Below are 8,973 nucleotides of genomic sequence, written 5' to 3' on the forward strand. Positions count from 1 at the left end.
AAGGAAGGGTAAAATGAATCCAGTTCAAAAGCCACTTCATCCATGGAATCCTCCATGACACTTCTGTCCCTCTGCAAATTCAAATGCTCCTCTTCTGTGCTCACACAAGGCTCCAAGGATATAACTCAGTTATGGCTTTATCACATTTTAAGATATTTTCACTATCTCCTTTCGACTATATGATATATATGATACAGTATTATTAGCTATAGTCACTACGTTCTTAATCTTATAACTGGGAGTCTGTACCCTTTGAGCAATATCTCCTTGTTTCCCCCACTCCCAACCGCTGGTAACCACCACTCTACTCTCAATTTCTCTGAGTTTTTCCTTTTTAGGTTCCACATATAAGGAACTCTCATTCATTGAGTATGAGAATGAAAAATGATACAGCCTCTTTTGAAGACATTTGGCGGGTACTTACAAAACTAAACAAAATCTCACCATATGACCCAGCAATCATGCTCCTAGGTATTTACTCAACTTATTTGAATAGCTATGTCCACACAAAACCCTGCAGGAATGGTAATCCATATTATGATCTCATGTAATTCACCCTGCAAAAATCATATGGATCTTGGCAGATGAGGATGAACTAACATAAACTTAACACAAAATAGCCCCTAGTAGTGCTTCTATACTAGATATGGTGTTCTTACTGTAATGGATCATTAATATATCCTCTGGTATTTGGTATGTGACTTTGATATAGCTAAAGGATTTGTTTGAATATTCATCCGAAAGAAGGATGAGAGGTTATTCACATTCACCTGGATAGACAGTGGTCTATATTAATGGTCTTCATGCAGGTCTATTTTAACTCTCCTGCTCTTTGTTAGAATATTCCCAAAAGAATTTGATAGTCTGGAAATTCTGTAGGATCTCATGCTAGTCCACTATATTGATAATATCAATTTACTTGGCTCTGATAAAGAGGAAGTGGCAAATATTTTGGATTCATAAACTCCAGAGGGTGGTAGATAAATCTCATAAGGACACAGGGACTTGTCATTTTGGTGAATTTTTAAAGGATCAAGTTATCTGGGCCATGCAGGCATGCCTCTTCCTTGAAAAGGACATGTTATTGTACCTTGCATCTCTTACTACTGAAAAGGTACCACAGTGCTTGGTAGGTCTTTTTGGATTTTGGAGACTACATATACTGTAATTGGGAATACTGGCCTGACCCATCAATGAGATGACTTTGACATGTTAAGTGGGACTAAAAACAAGAAAAGGCATTGAGGAAGGTCTGGCTATAGTACAAGTGGCACTGTCTCTTGGGATAAACCCCCTGGCAGATTCCATGGTGCTAGAGATATTTGTGGTAGGTGAAGATGCCATATAGAGTCTCTGGTGAACCTGAACAGTAAAGGTGAAGCACAAACCCCTAGGGTTCTGAAGTAAGTCCACACTGTCTACCACAGAGAAATATATACCATTTAGAAAGAAGCTGCATATTTGCTATTTGGTTCTGGCAGAGAATGAATGAGTGTCTGTCCATGGGACATTAATCGACTATGCAACCAGAACTTCCCTCGTGAGCCGGGTTCCATCAGACCTACCAGGTCATAAGATTGGGCCATCACAGCAGCAATCCATGGTATGATAGAAGTAGTGTATTTGGAATTAGATCTGAGTATGTCCAGAGGGAATGAGTAAGTTACATGAACCAGTGCCCCAGTCCCTGTTGTTGCAATAAGGCCTCTCTTTCAGCTCACATCTGTGGCCTCATAAGGCCTTCTCTATGACTGGTTGATAGAGGAGGAAAAAGCCTGAGTCTGGTTCCTGTGTTGATGTGAACAAATAATGAATGACAGCTGCACTACAGGCCCAGTCTGAGGCAACTCTGAAATACAGTAGTAAGGAAAAATGCTTCAAGTTGCAGAGCTGATCAATCATCCACTTTGGGTGAAGACATAAATAAGCATATATATGGACTTCTGGGCAGTGGTGAATAGTTTGACTGGTTGGTCAAGTTGTTGGGAGAAGCAAGATTGGAAGGTCAAGGCAAAAGGAGAGGCATGTGGATGGACCTAAAGGCGTGCACACAGTGTGAGGATCTTTATGTCTCACAGTAAGGCTCATGAGAGAACATCCACTGAAAAAGAAGCACTAAACAAGTCAACAGAATGACTTGCTCAGTAGATGTCAGCCAGCCTCTGTTGTTGGAATACCAGCACTTGCACAATGCACTATGAATGGAGTAATCATGATATCAGAGATAGAAACTACATATTGGACCAACAACATGGGCTCTCTCTTACCAAGACTTATTAGCTACCACCACTTGGTATCTTGAGTATCTTTCTGATCTTTCAGTACCAGAGGCCAACGCTAAAACCTCAATATGGTACTTTCCCTTGAAGAGACAAACCAGACATTTGGTGGCAAGTTGATTACATCCTGCCCTGTAGATTTACTTTTATCCTGAGTAAGGACTTACCTTTCTTGCCTGCAGTGCATCAGACAACTCTACTGTTTGAGTTCTCAAAGAAAGTCTGATTTACCAACATGAGGTCCTGCATATTACTACTTTGCATTAACGAATTCACTTCACGGCAAAGGAGGAATGACAATGGGTGTGTCACTATGCAATCCACTGGTTCTATCATATGTCACATTACCCAGAAGCTGCCAGCCTAAAAGAGTACTAGCATAGTCTCTTGAAGGCTCAGATAAGGCAACATCTTAGATATGATGCCTATGATTTGGAGATTCTGTCCTTTAATGAAGCAGTCTATGTCTTGAACGAACCGTCATTATATGGTGCTCCATCTCCAACAGGTAGACTACATAGATATGGGGGAAAATGGGTGGAAGAAGGAGTGGCCCCACTCACCATCATTCCCAATGACCCACTTGAAAATTTTAAGTTCTGTGGTTCTAGGTGGCCTGGTTTCTAGAAGGTGGATACGTCTACCAGGGGACACTGTAAGATTCCTAATAAACTTAAAGCTATGGCTGCCACCTGGTGATTTGGGGTTTCTCATGTCAATAGAACAGCAGGTAAAGAAAGGGATTAACATACTGGAAAAGCTAACTTGACCATCATGAGTAGGCAGAGTTGTTATCCCTATATCCATTTGTTAACTGTGAATGGACAGTGGACCTGGAAAGAAGGGGCTGGAGACCAGGGAGGCCAGTCATGTTTCTTGCATGTCCAGACTCCCAGAGATCTTGAGCTCCTCAGGACTGATTCTACCTCCTCAGCAATGAGCTTAGAATATGGCAGGAAAAGAGGTCATCCTCAAGGTGACCTCCAGAAACTATCTCCAGAAAGCACCACCGTGAAACATTCCCAACCATTGCAAGGCCTGCAGAGTGGCTCCACTATCAGGGAAGGAAATGTGTTCATTAACTATGGGCCAAGAGGGAATATGGCAATTGGGCTCTGAATGTCAGGAAATAGTGCTATAGGTAGAAGTAGAGAGCTTGCCCAAAAGCCAAACTGAAGAAATTGTTCAGTGCTGACTGAAATGGCCACTTCTGGGGCTTGTGAGAATTTGACTTCATCAGCCAGCAGAGGAATCAGCTTGATGCATCAGAGATTTTTCAAGGCTCTATTGGGAAACTGGATTCTTTTTTTTTTTTTTAACATCTTTATTGGAGTATAATTGCTTTACAATGGTGTGTTAGTTTTTCTTTATAACAAAGTGAATCAGCTATACATATACATATATCCCCATATCTCCTCCCTCTTGCGTCTCCCTCCCACCCTCCCTATCCCACCCGGACTTGAGGACATGGGGAGGGGGAAGGGTAAGATGTGACAAAGTGAGAGAGTGGCATGGACATATATACACCACCAAATGTAAAATAGATAGCTAGTGGGAGGCAGCCACATAGCACAGGGAGATCAGCTCGGTGCTTTGAGAAACTGGATTCTTATTTTGGAATTTTCCTTTTTCTGTATCCTATTACTTGACACCAAGTATTCCTCACACTGTTCCATATTTGTTCAACGTTCCTTATATGCTGAGTGCCTACAGTGTGCCAGGCCCTGTGTGGTTCAAGTAGTGGTGAGATTGGGGGAGTGAGATTGGGGGGCCAGGATAAGATACAAGGTTGTGTTAGCCATGGCACCTTTCCTTGAGGAGCTTGAGATCCAGCAAGGCAGACAGCACTTTGATCAAAACCAGTGTAAAATTGCTAGAGCAGAAGTCTAAGCACACCACCGTGGGACTCCAAAGGAATAAGAAGCTGTTTAGCTGCCTGGAGATCAGAGAAGTCTTCACAAAGGAGAGGATACTTGAGCAGAGGATTGATTAACAAATAGAAGCTTAAGGTTGAGAAGAGGAGAAAGGTCATTCTTGGCAGAGAGAACTGAGTGTGCAAAGGCACCAAAGTAAGAAATATGGCTGTATTTTGTGGAATGGTAAGTGAGCCTTTGTGGGGATCTGATCCATTACAAAGTTGTGCAGGCTGTTCTCTGCCTAAGAGTGCCTGGCCCAAGAGGTCACATAGGTGCCGATACCCAGCTTACCTTCTGCTTGTCAACTCAGACATTCTGGAAAGAAGCGGCTTCTTCCTAGAGAAAGGGGTTTTATTCTATAAGTTTTTATTATCAGTGGACCCAGTCCCTCCATTATTTTCCTTCTGTCTTAAAGCTTCATCTCAGAGTACGATGGTGAATGACCCCCCAAGATATTCTCAGACTCAAATCAGATGTCAGTGGCAGGATTTTCTTGTGAATCCTTGCCAAGACCTAGGGTTGATTGCCCTTGCTTTTTTCTTGAAACCCTGACACATTCTGGGGAAGGACAATCTGGAGATGTTCTCCTTGGGAGGCCCGTTGTGGCTTTGGAGAGCAGGGTGCCCAGGAAGTGCAGAGTGACTCAAGGGAGCCAAGGAAAGGGCAGGGAGAGAGGCAGTTGGTAGCCAACACACATAAAAAATAGTGCCACCCATGGTCCATAAATACATTTCATACTCAATTAGACTCAACCAGTTACACCTGCTTCCTCCTACCCCCAAGTATACACACACACACACACACACACACACACACACACACACACACACACCCTTTAAGGGATAAAAAAGGAAAAGGAGGCAAAACTAGAAGCTGATGACCTATCTCACAATATCTAGAGCAGCGGCATCCGGGGCCGGTGCCGGGGTCGTGGTCGGGGCCGGGGGCCGAGGCCGCGGAGCTCCTGGAGGCAAGGCCGAGGACAAGGAGTGTCTCCCTATCACCAAGCTGGGCCGCCTGGTCAAGGACATGAAGATCAAGTCCCTGGAGGAGATCTATCTCTTTTCTCTGCCCATCAAGGAATCTGAGATCATTGATTTTTCTTGAGGGCATCCCTCAAGGATGAAGTTTTGAAGATCATGCCTGTGCAAAAGCAGACCCGTGCTGGTCAGCGGACCAGGTTCAAGGCATTTGTCGCCATCAGGGATTACAACAGACATGTTGGTTTGGGCGTGAAGTGCTCTAAGGAGGTAGCCACTGCCATCCGTGGGGCCATCATTCTGGCCAAGCTCTCCATCGCCCCCGTGCGACGAGGCTACTGGGGGAACAAGATCGGCAAGCCCCATACCGTCCCTTGCAAGGTGACTGGCCGCTGTGGCTCTGTGCTGGTGCGCCTCATCCCTGCACCCAGGGGCACTGGCATCGTGCCCAAGAAGCTACTGATGATGGCTGGAATTGACTGCTGCTACACCTCTGCCAGGGGCTGCACGGCCACGCTGGGTAACTTCGCCAAGGCCAATTTTGATGCCATTTCCAAGACCTACAGTTATATCACTCCTGATCTCTGGAAAGAGACTGTGTTCACCAAGTCTCTGTATCAGGAATTCACTGACCATCTTGTAAAGACCCACACCAGAGTTTCCGTGCAGAGGACTCAGACTCCAGCTGTAGCCACCACATAGTTTTCTATAAGAAAAATAAAGTGAATGAAGCTAGTTTAAAAAAACAAAACAAAACAAAACAAAAAAAACCCTTCCTTCTTTCCCTCACCCACTCTACCACTTTCCTTGGACTGTTACCAAGTTTGCTCTGGCAGTATTGGGGCGGCTGCCAGCCTCTCATGCCTACTGGAGCCACTGCACCCCTGTGCCTCAGAGGTCACAACTTGTTATTGGTCTCTCACCACCAGTGCCCTCGACTTGGAGGCCAGATGAATTTGTGTCTCCTTACTTCTTTGTAAAGAGTCCCCGGTACTCTATATCCCAACTTCTGTGACCGTGATCAGTTCAGTTATCAACATGAAATCTGTTTCCTCATCTCTAAAACAGTAATAATGTAATAATAATAATATCTATCTCAGAGGGTTGTTTGTGAGAATTAATTGAGATTTTTCTGGGTAAAACACCCAACACAGTGCCTAGCACATAGTAAAAACTCACTAAATCTTATTGACTGGCATCTATTTCACACAGATGCACTTCAGTCACACGGGAAGTGACTGAGTAGGGACTTGAACTAAATTTTTATGACTTGGTCCAATGCATAAGTTCATGGATATTTCCACTTATCCTAGAAGGGAACTTTGAGTTTCTTTTCAACTTACTTTCTGAGTATCTACTATGTGTAATGTGCTTGGGCTTGGCACTGGAGATACCGAGATGAATAAGACATTATTCCTGTCATTGAGTTCATTGTCTCATAGGGGGAGAATGGTGGCTAAGTGAACAGTTACAGTACAAGGAGATAATGTTGTTATCAGTTGACGCAAAACTTTGTGGAAGCACAATTGAGAGACAATTGGTGTAAAGTGAGGATAAAGGGAAAAATTCCAGCATGAGATGTCACCTCAGGTGAGTCTTGTCAGATGAGTGAGAGTGGTCTTATGAAGGGGAGAGGTATGAGTGTGTAGCTGGTGGGGGTTGTGAACAGGATCCAAGTCCAGGCTAAGGGACTGGAGCAAGTAGGATCCCAGTGGGGGAGAGTAGTTAAGGGCTGAAGCATGAGGAATGAGGCAGGACATGAAGTTAGAGAGTTAGGTAGAGGCCAGGTCATGAGAATTCTTAGACACCAGGTTATGGAACTTTTTCCTGAGAGTAATGGGGAGAAATAATTGGTTGTAAATAGGAGAATGACATAAATATTATATTTAGATATGACATTTAAAAAGACTCAGGTGGGTAAACCAGAAAAGAGACTATTGTAGTAATACAGGTTAGAGATGATGTTGGCTTACACTAAGGTAGTAGTAGTAGAAACGGAAAGTATATATCTGATAGGAGATATGTTTAGAAGATAGAATGGACAGGACAGGACTTACTGATGGATTGGATATAAGGGGTGAGGAAAAGAGAGAAATCCAGGGTTATAATAAGGATTTTGACTTAAGCAATTGGGTAAATGTGGTGGCATTCAGTAAGATTGGGAACATAGAATTTTTCCCCTATCTTCCCCTTTTGCACATGAGGAAACAGAGTCCTTCAGAGGGGAAGTCGTGTGAGGTTGCACAAAAAGTTAGGGACAAATGGCGGAACCTGGACTCATTTTTTATTTAGTTTTTGCTCAGTACTTTTTCTACTGCACCAAAAAGTTCCTGTGCTCAGCAATCTTTGTACATTGGTAAGAGATAAATGAATCAAATTAGCATCAAAAGCCCAATATCAAAGCAGGGAGGGTAAATGGTTGGGTCATAAATCTACAGTTTTGTTAACATGGCACATTAAAGAGAATTTATTCACTAGGCATTGATTTTTTTCTTTTAGCATTGGACTTGAAATGAATGATTTCATATAAAGCAAAACACACTACCCTTGGTATTTAATGAGAGAAGAATCACAGCCTAGTCGGGAAGAGATGTGGTTCCTGACCATGAAGAAAGAAAGGCCTGGGTGATGAGGGAGAGATAGTTTTTATTCTCTAAGGAGTTTCAGTCATCAGGAACCTCTAAGTCTGGTAAAGGAAATATTCATTCATCCAATATATAGCTATTGGGGACTTATATTCTAGGAACTATTCTAGGCACAGTGGAATATAGGTCCCCAATAAAAATATGTTGGATGAATGAATATTTAGTGGGGGAAATAGACAACAAATAATACATTTAACATGTAAGTAAAATATATAGTATGTTTTACTATATATTAATAAGTGCTAAGGAAAAATATAAAACAGGTGTTATGAACAGAACTGTGTCCCCTCCAAATTCATATATTGAAGTCTCAACCCCCAGTGCCTCAGAATGTGACTGTATTTGTAGATAAGAGCTTCAAAGAGTTTTAAATTAAACTGGGGTCTTTAGGGTGGGCCCTAATCCAATGTGATTGGTGTCCTTATAAGAAGAGGAAATTTGGACACAGACATGTACAAAGGGAAGACCATGTAAAAAACACAGGGAGAAGACAGCCATATATAAGCCAAGGAGAGAGGCTTCAGAAGGAATAAACCCTGCTTACTCACAGACTTGTAGGCTCCACAAGTGTGAGAAAATAAGTTTCTGTTCTTTAACCCACCCAGTCTGTGGTACTTTGTTATGGTACCTCTAGCAGACTGCAGGGATATATACATACAGCAGGGGAAGGGGATAGGGAGTGCTGGGGTGGGACTAGGTTTGCAATTTCACCTAGAGAAGTAGGTGGCATTTGAACAAAAAATCTAGAGGAAGTGAAGGAACATTACACAGAGATATCTGGAGAAGAATGTTCCAGGCAGAGGAGAGAGCAAGTGTAAAGACCTTGAAGTGAGGGTGTGCCTGGTGAGTTTGAGGAACAACAAGAGAAGACAGGATGGCTAAAGTAGAGTGAGTAAAATCAGAGAGTTAGTAGGTGGTGGATCAGATCATGTAGAGCCTTTTAGGTTATTGTATGGAATTTTATTCTGAGTGAAAATCAGATCTTGCCACTGTGGAAGACAGTTTGTTGGTTTCTTAACAAATTAAAGATAGAATTACCATATGACCCAGCACTTTCATGTACATACCCCAAAGAATTGAAAACAGAGATGCAAATAGATACTTGTATATGAATATTCATAGCAGCCTTATTCATAATAGCCATAAAAGGAAA

General features: G+C 42.7%; 1 pseudogene across 1 annotated transcript; it reads left to right on the forward strand.

Annotated features, from left to right (window-relative positions):
• Positions 1-430: 430 nt before the first annotated feature.
• LOC309621035 (small ribosomal subunit protein uS5 pseudogene) lies at positions 431-8,882 on the forward strand (annotated as a pseudogene). Its single transcript has one exon. The product of its transcript is annotated as a small ribosomal subunit protein uS5 pseudogene (transcript).
• Positions 8,883-8,973: the final 91 nt, after the last annotated feature.

Source organism: Balaenoptera borealis (genome assembly GCF_965194805.1).
Source record: "Balaenoptera borealis genome assembly, chromosome: X".
Taxonomy (NCBI): domain Eukaryota; kingdom Metazoa; phylum Chordata; class Mammalia; order Artiodactyla; family Balaenopteridae; genus Balaenoptera; species Balaenoptera borealis.